Source organism: Lactuca saligna, chromosome 7 (assembly GCF_052625555.1).
Source record: "Lactuca saligna cultivar CGN05327 chromosome 7, ASM5262555v1, whole genome shotgun sequence".
Lineage (NCBI taxonomy): Eukaryota > Viridiplantae > Streptophyta > Magnoliopsida > Asterales > Asteraceae > Lactuca > Lactuca saligna.
The window spans coordinates 97809816-97833656 of NC_136423.1; positions in this window are offsets into that span (position 1 = coordinate 97809816).

The window sequence follows — 23841 nt, forward strand, 5'->3', positions numbered from 1 at the left end:
CCAAAAGCCAATCGCTATCCCAACAAGAAGCATCAACACCACAATCAGGAACAGCCCACCAAACACATAATATGCTGTCATCGCATGACCTGCCTCTCGTCTAGCAGCACTAGCAGTGTTAGCAGTCTCCATCGAATGCTGATACAGGATTTCCATTCCTGCTAAAACTTCATCCAAAACTTCTCGATGCCCAGCTATCGCAGCGAGACTGTGACGTAGGCCTGCTGCTATCGACTGCAATCTCCGGGACTCCTTCGGGGTCATACCTGGCTGTCGGACAGGTATCCCTATGACTTGCTGAGGTGAGGATGCTCTTGGTCCTGCATCGCTGGGTCCTACCCCGCTAGGTCCTGCCGTGCCATGTCCTGCTGTGCTGGCGGGTATCCTTCCTGGAATGGGGACACTCTTCCTCGCTGTCCTCCGAATGCGAAGTCCATAGAGCGGTGGCTGTGGCAACACCGATGTCGGTGATGCCTCGCGTCGTTGACTCGGGGCGTTGTCATTGCTGATCTCCACCGAGTTCCCAGTATCTTCCGTATCCTCTGATGGGTCTTCTTCTATCGAGGCGGGGGGATTACGTCGAGGGATAACAGTGACGTAGCCGGATTCATCGGCTGAGGCGGTAGCGCGGGAAGATGACGATCTTGACATAGTGGACTGTGACATAGTTTCAATGAGATATGAAATAAATGACAATGCATGCCTATAATATGCAATGCTTACACACACCAAAATTAACCTTTTGAAATTTTTAAATAAGGTTTTCTCAAATATTTTTGTTGAACATATTCCCATTATAATTAGCTCAAGCTTTGTATAAATCTTTTCTTAATTAAACATAGGTGATCAGGCTATGTTTAATCAAGGTCCAATAATACAACTCCCAACCTAATTATACTTGTAATATGTTTGATGTAAAAGGAATTTCTTTGTAAGTTTTAGTTATAGGTTGTGTTTTCTTAAAGAAAAACCGATGTTCTCTATAACTTTAGCTCTGATACCACTTCTGTCACACCCCGCTAAAGCGGAAACGCAAGGTATGACAGCGATAACGGTTTCATTGCAAAAGATAAAGATACATCACCATAGCAGTATTTAAAAGTTTACAACCCATAGCTTCAAAAGAACAAAATACAAGTTTTTCAAAATAACATTGTTCAAAATATAGCTTCATAATAGCTTCAACACGATGCAGCATGCTCTATGATGATGAATCTTTACATCCACTTACTAATTATTTCCTGAAAAAGCATGTAAAACGAGCGTCAACTATGAAAATAGTTGGTGAGTATCACAAGTTTATAAAATCGAGCGTACAATAAGGCTTTTCGTAAATACAAGTACATTGCTTCAATGATAAACAAGTTGATTGCTATTAATGAATACAAGTTTATTGCTATAACGAGAAACGCGTTTGTATGTGTATGAGCAAACAATGAGTCTCAACCAAACCTATGACTGAAGCCCTATCGAGATCTATGCTTATCGTTCCATAGATGAATATGGTATCATGCACTCCAGCGATTCGGGCGAGTGAGGAGTTGTCAATTCCTAATAGCGCTATCCATAACGACCATTGGCTCAAAGAGTTAATGGTTAGAGATAAGGGAAGGGCCTTTGTACGATAAGTTCTCATGTTCCGTGTTGCATAGACATACATAAAGAAACATAGCAATACAATAGCAATCATGTTTGATACAATTCAATTTAAGTACAACATGCAAACAATAGTTTTTCTGGACATGCTTTTCCACCCCAAAACATAAAACTGAAAATAGGGGAGTGCGTGAATACTCACGATGTTTTGTGTAGACACAAGCGGTACTTCGGGATGCACCAACGTCTTACTACCGGGATCCTACGACACCAAACACACGCACTAGTGAGTTTCCATGTCGATATCTAATGCTAATATACTAAACTCTACATATAGGGAAATGCCAATTTATGTTTTAGTATTGGATTTATATCATTTTGTTACACTTTTTCTGATGTATTGAAATTTTACAAGTCGTGCGATTAATTACAACCTTGGAAGGTTAATTTTCCAAATTTTAAGTCTCAATAACAACATAAATTCACGAAAAATAGCATTCGAGGGATAAAAATTCTCAAACTTTTTATTTAACTGTTAATACACAATACTAAGCTGGGAAAATTATAAAAATGGATTTCCAAGCTGTTTAATTATATTTTATAATTTTTGAGCATTTATTTCAATAAAAATTGAAATAAATAGTAAACAGTTTCCAAAATTACCCAAACTTTTTATTTAATTGTTATTATACATAAATAGGCTGGGAAAAATATAAAATATATTTTTCAGTGGTTATTTGTATTTTTCCTTGTTTTATTCCTTTAAATAGTCATTAATTAAAGAAATATTATTAAACAGTTAAAATAAATTACCATAAATTTTTGTAACATCATTTACAGTATAAATATCTTGGGAAAAATATCAAAAGTGGTTTTCATAATGTATAAACTGGTTTTGGGTATTTATGTATATTTAAGTGAATTTTAGTGCAATTAACTTTAGAAAATAAGGGAAAAATAGTTTACAGTGGAGAAAAATATTCAAAATTTTTATGTAACCTCCTACTATATAATATGATATCCTGGCAAATTTTCATGAATTTTGGATAATCAGAACTATTTTTCCCATTTTTAAGCCATTATAATTACCAAAAATTGGGAAAAATAGCTAGACATGATGAAAAATCTTGAAATTATTTTCTTGAGTTACCCATCACAAGTAAGGTATGCGAAAATTGTTAGATACAATTTTCACATCCTAAAAAGTGGTTTTGTAATTTATCATGTCCTAAATAAAAGAAAATTAGAAATCATATGAAACAGTAACAAAAATTGCTGAAATTTGGTGAGGGGTCATTATTCCCCATAAGTATCATCCATGAATTTATTTAGGATTTATTGACCTCTGGAAGTATTTTATATGATTTATGCCCTTGGTTTTAGCAATAATTCTAATAAATCAAATAAATAACAAAAGCTCTTGAAATTTTCCAGATTATCTCATGCATGCAAGGGCTTTCAAAAGTAAAAATGTTAAGAATGTATTCAGAAGAGAAATGAGGGTAATGATTCCAAACAATTTAAGAAAAGTTGCATGCAATAATGCATGAAGTGTAGATGTGGCTGAGGTTCATGAATTTTTGTAGCCCATTCAGTGAGGTTTTAAGCCACGAAATTTCAACCATAACTCACTAGATATGTTAAGTTTCTAAGGTATTTTTCCTAAGATTTATGGTTGGGTTTAAGACTATTGTTTAAGCAAGATAAAAATAGTGATCACAGAAAAAGAGCTGTATGCGCAACCTTTTTGTAAAATCTGCCAAAAATCGGATATTTAATATTTTACAGTAAGACCAGTTGGGTTTGAAAGTTAACTCGTGGAACTAACCAATACAAAAAGAATATCATGATTTGGTTAAAAAATGACTGAGTTATGACTGTTCAAAGTCGAACAAAATAATCTGGCAGATTGCATGTTTGCTTGTGTGCATTTTTAGGGTATTTCAATAAGAACATCATGCATGTCCTTGGTAAGGCCCGATTTCTAACACATGCATGGAATGAATGAGCATCCAAGATGTACTAGAAATGGTTTAATGCTTTCGTTCATTCATGAACACACAAGAAATGGAGAAGAACATGAAATATTATGTTTTGATGTCACATGATCATATGTGCTTCTTTTCCACTCCTTGCATGGGTTTGATCCCGGATTTTCACCATCTTTAACACATGCATTGTGTTATGGTGAGAATCTACAAACCACAAGGGGAGAATAAAGATTTCTAGCCATGGAAAGGCATAGAATCCGAAAAGTAGAGAAGACTAAGAAGAAAAAGAGGTTTAACCATGAAACTATGGAAGAAGATGTTGTTGTTTACCTTGGTTTTGATCTTGAGAGAAGTAAGAACACTTCAAGGGATTCAAAATCTGGAAATTTTGCAGAGGATTGAGAGGATTTTCGTGAGTTTAGAGAGAAGGAAGAAGAGAGTGAAGTGAGAGAGTGAAGTGGAAGAGGTGGAGTAAGGGTTTAGGCTTGATGATTGTGTTTTGGGGAAGAGAGAGGGCATGGGGAGAGGTGATGGCCGGTTTTTGCATGCCTTTTGGCCTCCTCTCTCCTAAATTTTAAACTTTATAAACTTCCCTCCCATATTTTATATAAAAACATTCATTTTTATAAAATGTTTATTAAGCAATTTGATTTATTTAAAAATCTTGTTTTCAACAAATAATTTATGATTAATACTTGTAATTTATATTTCTAGTTCATTGGTATAATCCATAATTTGATTAATATAATTTGATACTAGGAAGTTTATAGCCAAATTTTATAAAGTTTTTAAGCTTTATATTTTATAACTTTGGATTTTTGGCTCTTTAGGGTTTTTGGAACATTGTTTGGTATTCAACAACATGTTGAAGTATAATTAGAGTGTTTTAATTTATTTTTAGAGTTTTATACCCTATTTCAATTATAACAAAGTTTGAAGCTTATTCTAATTATAGTATTGGCATTTCCTATTGTAGCTAAGCAACTTACTAGAATTGTAAGTATCAAGTATATTAGTCCTAGACCTTAGTTGGATCCTAGTTTATGCAAGATTTTTGACCTAATTTATACTACTAGGTCATGGCATGTTGTGCATGAATGGTTATTATAAAGATGCATGAGTCCAAGAATGACCTGAATTGACAGTTGTCACACCCCCCCCCCCCCCTTAAACTTAAGAAAAACATGAAGAGATAGGGGTATGAAATCACCTTATATGATTTCAGTGGGTGAATGTTGAAGATGAGAAGTGTTCAACTAAAGAACACTTGAAGGATCACTTGAAGATTCGAAGATCTAACATGAATGTGATGATGTTTGTCTAAAATACTTATGATTTGAGTAAGAGGGAATGTAATAACCATAAGGAGGGTGATGAAACTTACCAAAAATGAGAGAAAGTTTGATGATCAGCCCTTAAATCTCGAAATTTGAGTGAGAGGACTTGAGAGAGAAGTGGTGTTTGATACTTGATGGAAATGCGGAAAATGAGCGAAGTGAAGAGTGAGTGAGAGGGTTTTCCAGCTCATTTGGATGTGGGTTTGCTGGGAAGTGAGTGGGGTAGTACCGTTAGGTGACTAGGAGTGGTGGGGAGTATAATAGCTGGTCAAAGGAATGGGCATGGGGTGGTTGTCTGTGTCAAATATTATGGCAAGATCCACACTCCACCTCAAGATCTCACTTAATAGATTTTATTCTTAAATAAATATTTCAATAAAAATATGTTTAAATTATGAATATTTAGGGTCTTCTATGTTAAAATATGATTTTTGGAGAAAATTTCGCGTTAAAATAATTAAAAACGGGCTTAAAACGTATTCGTGGTCGAAAACCGGGTGAAAAATGGCAAATCCAAAGTCAAGAGGGTCACTCCGGCCTTAACAGCATTATATCCAAAGTGCGGCTTGGCTGCTGAAGTGGGTCCGAAGGGAAAAAGGGGCTGCGGTCCGAAGGGGGAGGTCCAACGCGGTCAGAATGCGAGGTTCGCTGGCTGCGGTCGGCTTGCTGCGGTTTGCTGGTTGCAGCTCGCTGGCTGCGGCTACTCCATTGCGGTCCATAGACTGCGGCTGCTCAAGGGCCTCGGGCTCAGTTCAAGTGGCCTCGGATCCAAGAGGACTTAGCCCCTATAGAGAGGCTTCGGCCAAAAGGGGCTATTTTCCAAAATATCTCCCTCTTTGAGTGGTTTCTCATCAAACCAGATACCGGGATGCCCTCAAATGATCAAAATAAATCAAAAGGGGTTTTGAGAGAGATTTTTCAATCTTGGAGAGATTTCTCATATGGAGAGAGATTTGGGAGAGATTTCACAATCTTGGAGAGATTTTTCATACAAAAAGACATTTGGGAGAGATTTCACATTCTTGGAGAGATTTCACATACTTGGAGAGATTTCTCATAAAAAGAGAGATTTGGGAGAGATTTCATATACTTGGAGAGATTTAGGAGAGATTTCACATACTTGGAGAGATTTGGGAGAGATTTGGGGTAGCAAGAGATAGAGCGAAAGATATTAAGAGAGGCTTCTTTTATGACCTTTTTGACTGCTTGGCTCCACAATGCAAGGAACGTATAACCCATTAAGCCATGTTTAAGGATCTTACACACTCCCAATGAGTATGCAATATCGTTTTACCGGTTTGGTTCGTTACTTACCACAGTTTTATGTTAAAGAAATCTATATGTACGAACTTTTCAATTTATGATTTCTCATTATAATAGCGAGTTGTATAGTAATTACCTAACGTAAGCCCTAGTAGACAAGAGTTAGTTGGGTTGACCGGTTTGACTTGTTGACTTTATTTGACTTTGACTTGACCAAAATTTGATGGTTGTCACATCATCCCCCCGTTAAAGGGAATTTCGTCCTAAAATTAGCACTTTGACCGGGACTTCATAAATTTGGAGAAAAGATGGGGAAAACTTTTCATAGTACAAGAAATTGGTATGGCGGGGGCCAATCCGCCTGATGTTAAATGATGCCTTGGAATTTCTTATTGTAAATTGAGCTAAGTCAATTTAAAGGAGTTATTGTTTTGGAATGATAGTGTATTCTATGTGTGCCTTTATGCTACCCGCTACAAAGTGGAGACTCTCGTTCATTTCGATTTCGCCAAGTGGTAAGTGGGCACACCCACGTTTTACCGAAGTTAATCACTCAAGCTATTAACATGTCGCCCAAAGTTTGAACAATCCCTTTTGTTCTGCCTGTTGGTTTGCTATTGGTAGGCCATACTCGAATCTAAGCTAGCTCCTTGTAAGGGTTGCCAGGGTCACGAAACGAATCTACTATCTCTGTTAGAGATAATAGATATTAACAGACCCTATGGTCGCATAATCTCTTTGATGTATGTTCTAGTCAATTCCTCAATCTTGTCTGTTTCTTTGATTAGTAGGGAGTGTGCGTTTTCGGCCAGTCTGTCGACAGTTACCCAAATGGTATTGAGACCATCCATTGTCTTGGGTAGCTTGGTTATGAAGCCCATGTTTAGCTGCTCCCACTTCCTTTCAGGTATCACTGGTTGTTGTAGGAGACGCGAAGGCTTCCTTTATTCTCTCTTCACATTGGCACAAGTCCGATACTTGCCCGCATGTGTAGCAATGTCTGCTTTCCTATTCGCCCACTGATGGTACCTTTTGAGGTCTGAACACATCTTGTTCGAGCCTGGATGAAGGGGATAAGCGATTTTTTGTGTGCTTCGTTCATGACATTATTTCTGAATCCATCAACCTTGGTGTCCAGATCCGGTTCATGGGATAACATGCCCCGGCGTCCGTGCCTTTTAGGTTCTTATGATCAGTGAAGATTGTATGCTTCTTATCGTAGAGATGGTGCCTCTAGACCTCTAGGGAGAACACTACCGCTCCTAGTTCGAGGTCATGCGTTACCTAGCCGACTTCGTACGTCTTGAGCCATCTTAAGTCATAAGTAATACTTCTCCTCAGAGCGCTGCATAGGGCCTGTTGTAGTGCTCGTCAATTGCTTAGCTCGGTAGGAAGCATGAGGGTTTGGCTTATGCGACTAGACTTATTCAGATGGAAGGACGTTCATTCGTACTACTGGGTAGCTTTGTCCCTAAGTTCCTGGTAGGACTTGTACCTGGACCATATATCTCTAACTTGTGAAAAGAGGTTATATGGAATTAGTGTTGGTAAGACAGTTGGATGGGTGACTCTGCCCCAAATCCACCACCAGACAAGGAACAGGAAATAGGGCGGAAACACACATCCAATGTCTGTAGAATCTTAATTATACATTATCCTCGCGTATATACGTAGTAGTAGTAGACTAACCATATATGTCACAAGTTTTTGTGCTTGAACCTTATCTGCTGTACGCGTGACATTCCCGAAGGGTCTCCTAGAAATACTTGTGATAAGGTTTCAGAAGGTATAACACTCTTCTGGTGAGTGTTTTTGGGTTTCACAGCGAGCTATGACCCGGAGGTCCGTGTCGAATTCATTTTTATGAGAGATGAAGGTTCCGATATTTGGAGGGTTAGGTATAGGGTCCTTTTGTAGTCGTTAAATCGAGAAGATGAGGAATATACCAATCAAAATTGAATGGTGACAACATTATCTTTTTAGTTGAACATGTGTTAAACTATATTCATAAGAAGTTCTCATTAGAGTGATAGTGTATCTTGTGTTTCTTTTCAGTGTGTTCCGTTTGGTTCGATGTTATTATTACTGTAGGTAATTCATACCACAGTGTCTAGCACTGGTAGTGGGTGTGTTTCGATATCTAGTAATGATACTTGATGTCATTGTAACACCCTAATTATGGTATGATATTTATATTTTTATTTATTGTTATTTTCTTCAAGTTTTAAGGGGAACTCGATGAGTCGATAGTTGGACTCGTCGAGTAGAGTCGCGATTTCGAGAACGTTTCAGTTGGCAACTCGGCGAGTCTATATTCCGGACTCGGAGAGTCGGCCAGTCTGGATGAAAGACTAATTTCAAGGTTTTGCACCCTATTTAAAAAACTTTGGAGGCCACAAGTCAGCCACCATGACCCCTCAAAGCATTATTCTCGAAAACCTAGAACCCCCTTTGCATTTTGTGTGATTTTGGTGTGATCTTTGAAGATCTTGAGAGATAAAGGAAGGTAGATCAAGAGGATAAGAAGGAGATCCTAGATCCTTGAGGAATTTTAGGAGATAGTAAAGTATATCTTGGCCCTTTTCTGTTTCTACGCTTAAATCCCCTTTTTGAAGCGATTAAAGCTATTCTTGAACCATTTCTTGGCTTAGTAGTAGCATAGAGGACTCATGGAGTTGATTAACCTTCGGATCTAGCTAGGTTTGAATTCCAGAAGCTTAGATCTAGCACCTTTATGGATCCATTTTGCATGGAAGCTCTAGATCTACTATTATGGTGTGCTTTGAACCTTAAAACCTTCATTTGATGTTATTTACACGTATAGTTGGAAACTTTACATGTAAATCAAGTCCCAGGAACCCAGATCTATTAATGGTATGGACTGGTTTCAAGCAGAATCGAATATATAGTGTTTGCATGCATACGACTCGGTGAGTCGTTCTTCTTACTCGGCGAGTCGAGTTGCGAGTCCCCTGTTTTTCCTTTTTCGAATTATGCTGAGTGGAACCAGTGAGTGAGAGATGGAATCAGTGAGCTAGAGGGTTTGACTCATTCATGGAAGAACTCGGCGAGTCAATGCCCAGACTTGGTGACTCCAAGGCAATCATTATATTTCAAGAACAGACTCGACGAGTTGTTCATATAACTCGGCGAGTCACAGCTAGAATGATCATCTGATGATGAGGAACTCGCCGAGTTTGTGCCAAAACCCGACGAGTAGTAGCGAGTGGAATCAAGAAAGTACGAGTAAGGACTCAACGAGTTGGCGACCCAACTCGACGAGTCAGGTCAACTGAAGTTGACTTTTACAGTTAGGTTGACTTTGACCAGGGGTAGGAGAGTCATTTTACCCTCATTATTATTATCAGTATTTGATTGATGGTGCTCATGGATATCGTAGCCGGAGTGAAACCAGAGATGCAGCAGACAGATTCCGGAGCAGTCCTTTCAGCAGCTAGGCTACGAGGTGAGTTTCCTTCTAGTAGGAACGGCTCTAAGGCCACAATGCCGGCCCGCTTAGTTAGTAGTAGTTCCCGGACTTCGGTCCGATGCAGTTTTTAGTGTGTTTGATGCCTTCGTGGATCAAACAGGATTTATGTGTTATGTGTTATGGGCTACGGCCTGACGTAGTATGTAGTATATGAGTTTATGATGATGTGTATTAGGCTAGTTGATATGTGTTTATGCTTTGCTATGATCAGTTAGTTTCGGACTTTGGTCCGATGCAGTCAGTTCCGGACTTCGATCCGATGCAGCTAGTTCCAGACATCGATCTGATGCAGGGGACAAGGTCCCAGTCAGTTCCGTACTACGATCCGATGCAGTTTCCGGGCTTCGGTCCGATGCAGTGGGCAAGGCCCAGTACATGCTTATATGTTATTGTATGTTATGTGGTAGTTTGGGGGAGCTCACTATGCTTCGTGCTTACAGTTTCAGTTTTGGTTTCAGGTACTTCTGCAAGTAAGGGGAAGAGCTCGGGAGCATGGCATCGCACACACCACAGCTTCAGTCTTTATCCTAGGAGTTTGTTTTGGTTCATAGTTTGATTGATAGAGTTGTTTCATAACATTTTATTATGAGTTGTGATATTTGATGTATGGCTTTTATGATATGACGATCAGTATATGATTTCTATTACTATCAAAGCAAAAAAATTTGGGTCGTATTTTAGGATGTTACAAGTTGGTATCAGAGCCTTGGTTTGAGGGATTCAGGCACACTCTTGGGTGTGTCTGAACTCAAACTAAGGAAGTGGTAAAATGTTTTTTAGAAAGAAATGAATTTTGAAAAGAGAAAAGGGGTGTGGTGCATACGATCAATCGAGCTCAAGTAAGTACTCCCAAATTACCCATACAAGTTTATGTTATGAGTTATCAATTTCAGTATTCAGTAGAACAGCATGCTAGAATACGACTAAGGTCTAATAGGATGCCATGCGTGTCGGCTATATGTGCTTCTACTTTATGAGAATTTCATACTAGTTGAGCGGGCAGCAGTAGGATAGTCTGTTTAGGTTATGCCAGATATCATGAGCTTAGCATTGTATGCTAGTATAGGCCCTTGTTATGAGGATAGAGTTGCTTGAGTAGTTTCCTGTGTCTGAATGATGCTTGCTTTGTGCTTTGTGGGGCTCTAAGTGATGGGAGTTAGCCATTAGGTGAATACGTCACGTCACATGTGAACAGGGTTGAATAATCTCAGAGTGCTAGACTTGGCCCTATTGCGCAGCTCCGGTATGAGTCTGACCGTGGTAAGGATGGGTCTTTACTCGAAGGATTATCCGAGCCTCGCGACATATGATGGTATTCAGGTAATGGCTAATTGGCATTACAAGGAGGCTTTCAACTGCTGAGGACTGGTTTGGGTAGCGTCAGAAGTTCCCTAGGGCAAGCCTAGGAAGGTAGTATTAGAGATCAGTAGTTGTAAAGTGACTTGGGGGAGTCAAGGAAGTTCTTGAGGAAGGTACAAATAGATGTGGAAGGTAGTATGGGCACGTACTACTGAAAGCAGAGGATCCAAACTCAAATTAAGAAAGCTGAGATGAGACTAGGAAACTTGTGATAGTAGTGATCCTTCGAGATATATTTGTGATTCTGAAAATTATTTTGATGTGTTTTCAAAATGGTGGTATTGCGTCCTCGACCAGCAGTCGGTAGTTCAGGTGCCGAAGGGGGATCAGGATAAGGCTCGGAGGTCGGGCAAATGGATGAGAAGACCAGGGAGTTTCTCTTTTCAAAGATTACTCGCACCATACTTGAGTAGACTCCTGTGATCTTTGGTTCAATCAAGGAGGGTATCTCGGAGTTGATGGATGAGAGACTCATTACTTTCCGTGATGAGGTAGCGGCCATGATGGGGTCGAGCACGCTTACCTTCAGGGATTTCCGTGCATGTGGAGCTCTAGATTACCACGGGGCGCGGGACCCCATTGCGAGTACCAGATGGTTGGCAGATGTGGCCAACGCATTCCGCACGAGCAGATGTCCCGAGGGGGACAAGGTTAGATTGGCATCCTGTCTTCTGAAGGATAGCGCACGAGATTGGTGGGAGGAGGTTGGTCATGCCATTGGGGATGACGTGGCTTTGGATGCCATGACCTGGACAAACTTCTCTACCAAGTTCAGATCTAAGTTCGCACCGATTATTGAGGTGCAACAGTTAGCATGTGAGTTCCAGGAGTTGGATCAGAATATAGTGATGGTGGCAGAAATTACCGCCAAGTTCAGAGAGAGCACACTTCTCGTTCCTCAGTATGCAGTTGACGAGGAAATGAAGAAAGCCCGATATCGTGAGATTCTGCGGAGTGATATCTGCCAGTTTGTGAGCCGGTCCCGCTATAAGACGTTGGATGACATGATTGCTAGGGCGAGAGAGAGAGAGAGAGAGAGAGAGAGAGATTGACCTTGAGATGGAAAGAAAGAGGAAGTCGGAGGCGGCTCCAGGTTCAGGGAATTTGGGCAAAAAGCCTAAGGGTTCAGATCATAGAACTAGGAGTCAGCAGAGCCACGCTCGGTGTGGCAAGTGTGGGAGATTGCACGACGGGGCGTGCAAGGCAGGGAGTGTCGGCTGCTACAAGTGTGGCTAGACTGGGCATAAGAGCAGACATTGTACAGCCACTACCACCACCGTTCCGGCATCAGATCTGATTTGCTTCCACTGCAATCAGTGGGGACACAAAAAGTCCCAGTGTCTGAGTTTAGCGGCAATGGGGAAGGTGTCAGCACCAGCTCCTGCTACCTTGAGGATTTCAGATGGCCGTCAGGGCCGATTCGAGACGCCGGTGGCGAAGAGTTGGGCTTTTCAGCTGACAGCAGAGGAGGCGTGAGCGACTCCTGATGTGGTGGCAGGTATGTATTTTTCCCTTATCTCAGTATTTATTTCTTTATTTTTTCTTATGGTTATATGTTTTGTATAGGGTCGTTCTCGGTGAACGGCATCTCAGCAACAGTATTGTTTGATTCGGGAGCTACCCGATTATTCGTATCTCTTGCACTTAGAAAGAGGTTTAGCAGAGCTCCGAGGGAGCTAGATTGTCCACTTGAGGTTTAGATAGCAGCTGATAGGACCGTTAGGGCTGCAAGGGTGCGCAGAGGGTGTTCTCTTTAGTTATTCGATGAGCAGTTTCTGGTGGACTTGGTCCTTATTCCCTTACGCGGGAATAAGGTCATAGTAGGAATGGATTGGCTGAGCCCCAAGGGGGAGGTGATATATTGTGAGCTATAGCTGGTGAGGGTTCGCACTCCCAGTGGGGGAGAGTTAGTGATTCAGGGAGAGAAGCCATAGCGCGGGCCATTTCTGTGTTCAGCAGCGACGGCAAGATGCTACTTTCAGCAGGGTTGTGTCAGCTATATTTCCTATGTTTCAGATTCCCAGGAGAAGGGCAATATGATAGTTGATGATGTTCCGGTGGTGCGAGACTACTCGAATGTATTTCCGGAGGAATTGTCGGGGGTACCTCCTGAGAGACAGGTTGAGTTCGGGATTGATCTAGTCCCTGGTGCGGCTCTGATAGCCAAGGCACCGTATTGGTTGGCTCCCCCAGAGATGCAGGAGTTGTCTACGCAGCTGCAAGAGCTGCTGGATAAGGGATTTATCAGGCCGAGCAGTTCGCCCTGGGGTGCACCGATTTTATTTGTGAAGAAAAAGGACGGGTCGCACCATATGTGTATAGATTACCGGGAGCTGAAATCCTGGTGTATTCCAAGACTTAGGAGCAAGATCAGGAGAACATGAGAGATGTGCTAGAGGTTTTGAGGAGGGAGAAACTTTTCGCGAAGTTCTCCAAGTGTGAGTTTTGGTTGCGTGAGGTGCAGTTCCTTGTTCACCTCGTCAACCAGAAGGGTATCTTGGTAGATCCGGCCAAGATTGAGGCCGTGATGCAGTGGGAGGTTCTGAAGTCTCCATCCGAGATTTGGAGTTTCCTAGGATTGGCAGGGTATTACAAGAGATTCATCCAGGATTTCTCCAAGATAGCAGTACCGCTCACTCGACTGACCAAGAAGTCGGTAGCATTTCATTGGGGGCCTGAGCAGCAGGTAGCATTTGAGACCCTCAGGCAGAGATTGTGCGAGGCACCAATTCTTACCCTGCCAGAGGGAGTGGAGGATTTCATAGTCTACTGTCATGCCTCGATCACAGGTATGGGAGCAGTGTTGATGCAGCGAGGCTGTGTGATAGCTTATGCCTCGAGACAGTTGAAGCGTCACGAGGCTAATTATCCTATGCATGATTTAGAGCTGGCAGCAGTGGTGTTTGCCCTCAAGATTTGGATACATTACCTTTATGGGGTCCGTTGTACCATTTACACGGATCACAAGAGCTTGAGGTACCTCATGGATCAGCCGAATCTGAACAAGAGGCAGAGGCGATGGTTAGATGTGTTGAAGGATTACGACTGTGAGATCCTTTATCACCCAGGGAAAGCCAACGTAGTGGCTGATGCCTTGAGCCGCAAGGCAGTAGCGGCCCCGATCAGAGACATTTGTTTGAGGATGACGGTGATTGCTCCATTATTGGAGAAAATTAAGGAGGCACAGGTAGAGGGCCTCAAGGAGGAGAGACAGAAGTGTGAAAGGATCGTGGGCCAACTAGCTTCTTTTGATTATGATAGTAGGGGATTGTTGACCCTTCACGAGAGAGTTTGGGTGCCATACTGGGGCGGAGTATGACACGTGTTGATGGATGAGGCCCATAAGTCTCGATTTTCCATTCATCCAGGGGCTACGAAGATGTATAGAGATATTCGACCCTATTATTGGTGGCCCTGCATGAAGCATGACGTCGCCTGGTATGTGGAGAGGTGCTTGACCTGCAGGAAGGTTAAGGCAGAACACCAGAGACCTCATGGAAAGATGCAGTCGTTACACATTCCGGTGTGGAAATGGGAAGACATTACCATGGATTTCATCACGAAGCTTCCTAAGACTACGCGTGGAGTGGATTGGATATGGGTTATTGTGGATCGATTAACAAAGACTGCTCATTTTATACCGATCCAGGAGAGCATATCAGCAGAAAAGTTAGCTGATATTTATTTGAGGGAGGTGGTGGCACGTCATGGAGTGCCTGTTTCAATGGTGTCAGACCGAGATGTCCGTTTTACTTCCAGATTCTGGAAGCGGTTTTACGACGAGATGGGTACTCGTCTCCATTTTAGCACCGCTTTCCATCCTCATACGGATGGAAAGAGCGAGAGAACGATTCAGACCCTCGAGGACATGCTGCGGGCATGTGTTCTAGACATCGGTGGCAGTTGGGATACGTACCTTCCGTTAGTGGAATTTTCGTATAACAACAGTTACCACACGATATCGATCGACCTCCTTTCGAAATGCTCTATGGGAGGAATTGCAGGAGCCCAATTTGTTGTGGCAACGTCGGTCAGCGAGTCATTGGAAGCACCGAGGTGGTGCTCAAGACGACATAATTGATCCAGTTGGTTCATGGCAGACTGCAGACTGCGCAAATTCGGCAGAAGAGTTACGCCGATAGGAGGCGTTCAGATTTGGAGTTCCAGGTGGACAATATGGTCCTCCTGAAGGTATCGCCCTAGAAGGGTGTTATCAGGTTTCAGAAGAGGGGCATGTTGCACCCCAGGTTCATTGGTCCTTTTAGGGTTTTGGCCCGGGTGGGTCGGGTTGCTTATCGGTTGGATCTTTAGTCAGAGCTTAGCCAGATCCACAACACTTTCCATGTTTCTTAGTTGAGGAAGTGTTTAGTGGACGAGTCGGAAATATTGTCCATTGAGGATATTCAGGTTGATAGCAGCCTGAATTATGTCGAGAAGCTAGTTGCGATCTTGGATCGGAAGGTTAAGAGCTTGAGGAACAAGGCGATTCAGTTGGTAAAGGTACAGTGGCAACACCGGAAGGGTTCTGAGTGGACATGGGAGTCCGAGGAGGAGATGTAGGGGCATTACCCCGAGTTGTTCCTACATTCAGCTGCAGCAGACTTCGAGGGCGAAGTCTGAGACAAGTGGGGGAGGGTTGTAACACCCCAATTCTGGTATGATGTTTATATTTTTATTTATTGTTATTTTCTTCAAGTTTTAAGGGGAACTCGACAAGTCGATAGTTGGACTCATCGAGTAGAGTCGCGATTTCGAGCACGTTTAAGTTGGCGACTCGGCATGTCTATATTCCGGACTCAGCGAGTCCGCCAGTCTGGATGAAACCCTAATTTCAAGGGTTTGCACCCTATTTAAACAAATTTTGAGGTCACAAGTCAGCCCCCATCACCCCTCAGAGCATTATTCTCGAAACCCTAGAAACCTCTTTGCATTTTGTGTGATTTTGGTGTATTCTTTGAAGATCTTGAGAGATAAAGGAAGTTAGATCAAGAGGAGAAGAAGGAGATCCTAGATCCTTGAGGAATTTCAAGAGATAGTAAGGTATATCATGGCCCTTTTCAGTTTCTATGCTTAAATCCCCTTTTTGAAGCCATTAAAGCTATTCTTGAACCATTTCTTGGCTTAGTAGTACCATAGAGGATTCATGGAGTTGATTAACCATTGGATCTAGCTAGGTTTCAATTCCAGAAGCTTAGATCTAGCACCTTTATGGATCCATTTTGCATGGAAGCTCTAGATCTACTATTATAGTGTGCTTTGAACCTTAAAACCTTCATTTGATGTTATTTACACGTAAAGTTGGAAACTTTACATGTAAATCAAGTCCCAGGAACGCAGATCTATTGACGGTATGGACTGGTTTCAAGCAAAATCGAGTTTATAGTGTCTGCATGCATACGACTCGGCGAGTCGTTCTTCTCACTCGGCGAGTCAAGTCGTGAGTCCCCTGTTTTTCCTTTTTCAAGTTATGCTGAGTGGAACCAGTGAGTGAGAGATGAAATTAGTGAGCTAGAGGGTTAGACTCATTCGTGGAAGAACTCGGCGAGTCAATGGCCTATTTCGGTGAGTCCAAGGCAATCTTCATACTTCAAGAACAGACTCGATGAGTTGTTCGTATAACTCGGCGAGTCACAGCTAGAATGATCATCTGATAAAGGGGAACTCGACGAGTTGTTCATACAACTCGGCGAGTCGGATGCAAAATGTCGAAGTTTTAGTAGCAAAGAGGAACTCGCCGAGTTTGTGCCAAAATTCGACGAGTAGTAGCAAGTGGAATCAAGAAAGTAAGAGTAAGGACTCGACGAGTTGGCGACCCAACTCGACGAGTCAGGTCAACTGAATGTTGACTTTGACAGTTAGGTTGACTTTGACCAAGGGTAGGAGAGTCATTTTACCCTCATTATTATTATCAGTATTTGATTGATGGTGCTCATGGATATCGTAGGCGGAGTGAAACCGGAGACGCAGCAGACAGATTCTGGAGTAGTCCTTTCAGCAGCTAGGCTACGAGGTGAGTTTCCTTCCAGTAGGAATGGGTCTAAGGCCACAATGCCGGCCCACTTAGTTAGTAGTAGTTTCCAGACTTCGGTCCGATGCAGTTTTTAGTGTGTTTGATGCCTTTGTGGATCAGACAGGATTTATGTGTTATGTGTTCTGGGCTACGGCCTGACGTACTATACAGTATATGAGTATATGATGATGTGTGTTATGTTAGTTGATATGTGTTTATGCTATGTTGTGATTAGTTAGTTCTGGACTTCGGTCCGATGCAGTCAGTTCCGGACTTCGGTCCAATGCAGCTAGTTCCGGACATCAGTCTGATGTAGGGGACAAGGTGTCAGTTAGTTCCGGACTACGGTCCGATGGAGTTTCGGGGCTTCGGTCCGATGCAGTGGGCAAGGCCCAGTACGTTCTTATATGTTATTGTATGGTATGTGGTAGTTTGGGGGAGCTCACTAAGCTTCGTGCTTACAGTTTCAGTTTTGGTTTTAGGTACTTCTGCAAGTAAGGGGAAGAGCTTGGGATGATGGCATCGCACACACCATAGCTTCAGTCTTTATCCTGGGAGTTTGTTTTGGTTCATAGTTTGATTGATACAGTTGTTTCACGACATTTTATTATGAGTTGTGATATTTGACGTATGGTTTTTATGATATGACGATCAGTATATGATTTCTATTACTATTAGAACAAAAAATTTTGGGTCGTATTTAGGATGTTACATTCATGATCCCTGACAGGTCACTCTATGATCGAGCGGTATATGTATGGTGTATGTAGTTTGATATTGGTGAAATCGTCGAGTGGGTGGCTTCACCCTAATCCTACTACTAGACATGGAACAGGAGTCAGGATGGAATTATTTGTTTCAAGTCTTTAGTATTTTGATTATAATTAACCTCGATGTAACTACAAGGTCATCACAGCTTACAGGTAATGATCCCAAGGTCATGTATGAGTGTCTTTGGTTTGATTTGAACGAGAGAGTATTTTAACTACTTTTTAGAAAGACGGTGATTTTAGAAAGCATACCAAATTCATTACAAACATATGGTACTTAAACGTTTTTGTCGTTGGAAACATTACAAAATCCTAATATGGTTTCCTTGATGCTCCTGCTGGTGTGTTCATCACACTCCTCCTGCTCCCCCATCATTCTTCTCAGTTTGGCATTCTCTCTTGAAGTGTCCCATTTCACCGCATAGGTAGCATACTGTGCCTACCTTGGTACTTGTGATTGAAGGGAGGTGATGGGTTTGGTTTTTGCAGAAGCGAGCAGTATGCGTGTTATTGTCGTAGTTTTTACAGTGCATCACCCGGCAAACCCCATTGTGATGGAAACCACACTTGTTACACTTTGGGAGAGCTCCCATATATTGCATGTCTGATGCTTGAGCGATAGATGTTGTGGTTGATGTCAAGGCATGTGTTGTGACTGCTTTCGTAATTGTAGGGGTGGCCATGGGTTGTTGTCTTATAGCGAGTCTTTGAGGTTGGTTACGCTCCTATTTGTTCCAAAACTTCCACTTCTTGTTTGTAGGTTTGTGGCCTGAGGCATTTTCGTTGGTAGATGCCTGCTGGTGTTCTTGATTGATAATGCGGTTGGTATTTCTGACACCATCTTCGTGTCTGCTGGCGTGGTTAGCATTGAGCTGAGCATTGACAGCTGCCACAGCTGCTGTGACTACAGCTTGAAAAGTAGTAGAGTTTATCTGCAAGGTTGGCGCCTTGCTAGTTGGTTGGTTGCCTCTTGGTGAAGACATAGCTTTGTTTCATGATGAAAAACGACTTCATGAATGGGGATAATAATCTGAAGTGCATTCTTATGATTTATATTCACATATATAAATTTTTGCACATTACTATACTATTCTTAGTGTTTCTGCTAACGTTCCTGAGACAGAGTTATGGTAGTGGGTAGAAGTAGGTTTCATACGGACGTTTTAAGCTTTACTCATCTTGGGATCATGTTTGTCGAAACACGCTTGGCTGAGGAGTTTTGATGGGATCCGGTGTATTAGCACTAGTATGATCGCACCCTATAGATCTACGAAGAAGGAACCTCTCAACAAAAATGTTTAAAGGTGAGATGGAAATGAGTCTTTAGAATGGCTATACGTCGTGAGTTTTCTAACTAAGTTTATCTTATAACAATTCGTAACGTAATTCGGTTGTTAAGGGTGTTCTATAAACAGTTCATAACGAGAGTCTTTATATGATAAACTCATGTATTTTAGTAGTTTTGTATCAAAGTGAAACCTTGTAACTTGATCCAAGCTAGGTCCTTATTATGACCAATTGATGTATGTTTAGTTATATAATTAATACTGAATAGACCTTCGACTCTGTTAGGTATGTCCTAAGCCCATCTTGTTAATATGATTCTAGTAACTAAGGTTTCAGCGAAAATTTTGACCTCGATGCAGGTCTGTCTCACATCCATGCAAGGAAAACTTTTGATAGCCACTAGATCTCTCGATTAGTATGACCGCTTAAATTGCAGTGTCGTGCTTACGCCTAGAATAGGGTAACACCAACGCATACTCATGAACCTAATTTACAAGGTCTTATGAGCGGTATGAACTCTACTCACGACGATCCGTCCCTTGCGATGCCTGAGGCAAAGTCGATGCACCTTGCAGTTCTGCTAATTGATGCTTGGCTGCAATCATCCTTTCTTTGAATGTTGTGTGTCTACCCTGTTACTCTTTTGCCTCTTCCTACACGGCAATAAGGTCCTAAAAAAAAGAGTTGGTCTCGAAAATAGTAGTCTAATTCCAAGTCTCGGGTACGTGAGATGGTAGGGTCTGTAGTAGCGCGTAGTTTCCAAACATGGGGTGTAGTCTTCCTGTTTTAATCCCCAATGTTCGCGATGTGTCAGGTCTTCGCTGGGAGGGCTCTGTTAGCCGGTCCCCCGTGGTTGATGTGACATCCCCTAATTTCTCAACCAGAAAAGACCGATTTAATAAATGCTTTTTAAAATCAAATCAGAGAAATCATTATATAAGATGTTGTAGAATTGGTCCCCAAAACAAAATATGATAAAAGTTTATCAAAACCTTTCTTTAAGAAATATATCATTTCCTTTTATGTCGAAACCTCGGGTTGTCATGTTCCGATACAGATCAAAAGCATAAACAAGAAATTATAAGCCTTACAACAGTTATTTGTAACTACTGGCTTATAATCCAAAATCACTCATCATCATCATCCGACTATGCTCGAGGTCCTCTACCTGTAATATAAACAACTGAGTGGGTCAGGCTTGGAAGCCTGGTGAGCATATAGGGTTTTCAACCCACAATACATAAATTTATTATGTTGAAACAACAATCAATCAACCGAATTACACCAAACCCCATTATTTTATTTATTTATTGAGGGTTTACCCTAAGAATCAACTATCACTCCTTCCTAAGGATTCATCCTAAGGAATAGACACAAAGTCACCTCGTGACCGAGGTTTATACAACGGGCACTAATTCCATAGCTGCCAAGTTTTATTCAACATGTGCTAAGTCCATAGCTCTCATTTATCGACAATATTATTTACATGTATTCTCTCCTGTAATACATGTCAATGGGTTTTTAGAGTACATCAAATGAACATATAGTTCATTACACCTACAGGTTGCGGGCCTGCTAGTGTTCCATAGACTATCTAGAATAGTCCATGGTTATCATCCATACTCTGTTGAATAGACATAAAGTCACCTCGTGATGGGGGTTTATACAACGGGCACTAATTCCATAGCTGCCAAGGTTTATTCAACATGTGCTAAGTCCATAGCTCTCATTTATCGACAATATTATTTACATGTATTCTCTCATGTAATACATGACAATGGGTTTTTAGAGTATATCAAATGAACATATAGTTCATTACACCTACAGGTTGCGGGCCTGCTAGTGTTCCATAGACTATCTAGAATAGTCCATGGTTGTCATCCATACTCTGCTGAATCACGGGGGCCAACATTTTGGGTAAGTGATTCTCTCAAATTTCACCACTCACCCTCAACTCATGATCAATATTATTTATCATCTCCTTTATCTACCTCGCGTTTCATCATACCCACTATTTCATCTGCCCATGTTTTACCCAACATTTTTCGTAGATAAAAATACATATATAGTTTAAATTATTTAAAACATGTATAAATCATTACTTCAACACCCATGTCAAATAAACAAACAATATATATTCACATAACACATATTTTATGTAAAAGACTTCATATCTATGTGTAAGGTGAAAGTAACTACACACTCACTTGATTTAATGAAAACCGGGCAACAATTCGTTTCCCAAAACGATCGTTTCTAATAAAACCGGGAGTTTTATTGAGAAACCGTGTTGTACGAGCGTCGGACTTCGAAACCGAAAAGATAAATTTTCCGGGCTTTCCGGGCACTTCGTGGAGTATTTTGAGGCTTATAATTGATATCGGGGCATCGGGGGAAGTTAGAATGAAAGAAATATGGGTTTAGGGGCTAAAAGTGACAAATTTTCAAAGTATACCCGGGAGGTCTCGCACCCTCCTATTTATAGGGGCGAGGCTTCTGATCGGACAGTCAGGATGGAAGACACGCATCGCAGATCCGAAGCCAGCAGGGGAAGGCTCGCACATGGGTTGTGCATGGCTCGCACCTGCGAGGGGCTCGTTGTTGCCTCCTGATTGGACTACGATCTAGTCTGAGGCTTCGGACGTGGCTCCTCCCGCGAGGAATAGAACACGCGTTGGACTTTTAGTGGACCGGACTTCGGATGCGAGGGCAGGCGACACGTCTCGCCAAGTGGCTACGGTGACTCAGCAGATTTCGGATACGTGGCACATGCGAGGCGAGGATGACGTGGCACCTCCGGGTGAAGCTTATCTATGGGAAATTTCTCGAGTTTTGTGCCAAAATCTTCTAAAATTCATAACTTTCACATACGAGCTCCGTTTTTTACGTTCTTTATATGCACGCGTAGCTAAAATTACGATCTCCAACTTTCATTTAGACTTTGTCGGCTAGTTTTGAATTTAATTTTTATATTATTATTTTTAACAGACCGGGACAGGAAATCCATTAAAAATTGATAACTTCTTCATCCAACGTCCATTTTCATCAGACTTTTTACCATTGTGCTATAATTACGAGACCTTCGATTCTCGTTTAGGTTGTGTTGGCAAAAAATCGCTTGATCTAAAATTCGAGTTTTTAGTTGTCTACTTCTAAGCTGAAACTTCGAAAAATCATAACTTCCTCATACGAAGTCAGATTTGGGCATTCTTTTTATCGAACTTCTCGGTTTAACGACTACTACGACTTTCGTTTAGATCACTAAGGCTAAAAGGTAGTTTTTCAAAAAACTCACTTTTTACGACATTCAGCGCCATGCCGGTTTTGTCGCGAAACTTCGACAGGTCATAACTTCTTCGTTATAATTCGGATTTTGGTATTCTTTATATCCCAAATCCTTGTTTCGACCACTACAACTTTATGTAAACATATTGGGCTTATCTCACACTTTAATTTTGATGCTTATTGTTATTCTTATTTAATTAAATCCTAATCATTAAGCATAAAACACATAATTCACAGAAAATTCACATAATTCCTTTTCATTTCCTGTAAATGAGTTACACGGGCATTACAGTTGAGGTCATAGCACCCTTGTTGGTCTCCACATGGTGGTTGCTGTAATTACTATCGACTTCAACCCTCGATCACGATTACCCGACGGAGCACAAGTTCGATGTAGTCGAAACGGTTCACGGGAACCTTGACTATGCATGGAGGGTTGATTACCTCCGGTTCCGCTTCTGATTTTTTTGATAACCATCCACCATTTCTCTGGTTAGAAAAGTAGTGGTCGTCCGGTAAGTAGGATCTTGTTATGTTGTACGTGCTAGAATAGGAGTGGAATAGATAATTACTAGGCATCTAACTCTTATAATTAATTACTTATATGGGTGATCCTTATTAATTACTTCTATAATGACATAGTGCATACTAATTACATATAACAAGATATGATAGACCTTCGAATAAGTGATCCTACCGTAGGTCCACATCCAAATAAGGAAAAGGAAGTAAGGCAATGATCACCGATTTTAAGTCTATGATCTCTAAGTTATATATAACTTTAGAGTATCCACTTAGTGACTATAGACCTATTATTAACGATTTATTTAGTTTTCATATAAGTTATGATATTACAAAATAATCCTATAGTATTTTAAATTTTATGTTTGGTTCTTAGTAACTTTCTTGTATGGGAAGTTTTTAGGCTTGTTGCTCACCACGTACATGCCCTGGCATACCATAATCACGCTTCGGATAAATATATTTGATCAGGCTATATTCATCCCAAGTATGATTAGATACCCCAAGGTCTACTCGTAGTGTCCAATTCCTCGTTTTACTTTTGTGTTGTCCTAGATAATGAAACTATACTAGTATGTATGTATATACGCATACTTTTAACAAGAAACTATTTCATTTCTAAAAATATAATCGTTTTGAAAACTTAAATCAAAGACTTTAGTCCCAATGTATTTATAGTTTGTATATCTTATGTAGTTCGATATACTTAGTTCACTATAAACGATGCTCTGATACCAATCTGTCACACCCTCAAACCAAGGATGGTGGAAACGTCCGGGGGTGGCGGACTTCATGTATAGTATCACAACAATGAATATAATTGTGCTCAAAGTAAATAAAACCATTCATAAATATAATCAGGAAAGAATTACATGGTTTTAAGTATTACGTATTTCAATGATTGATCATGACATAATATAAAAATAGTTGT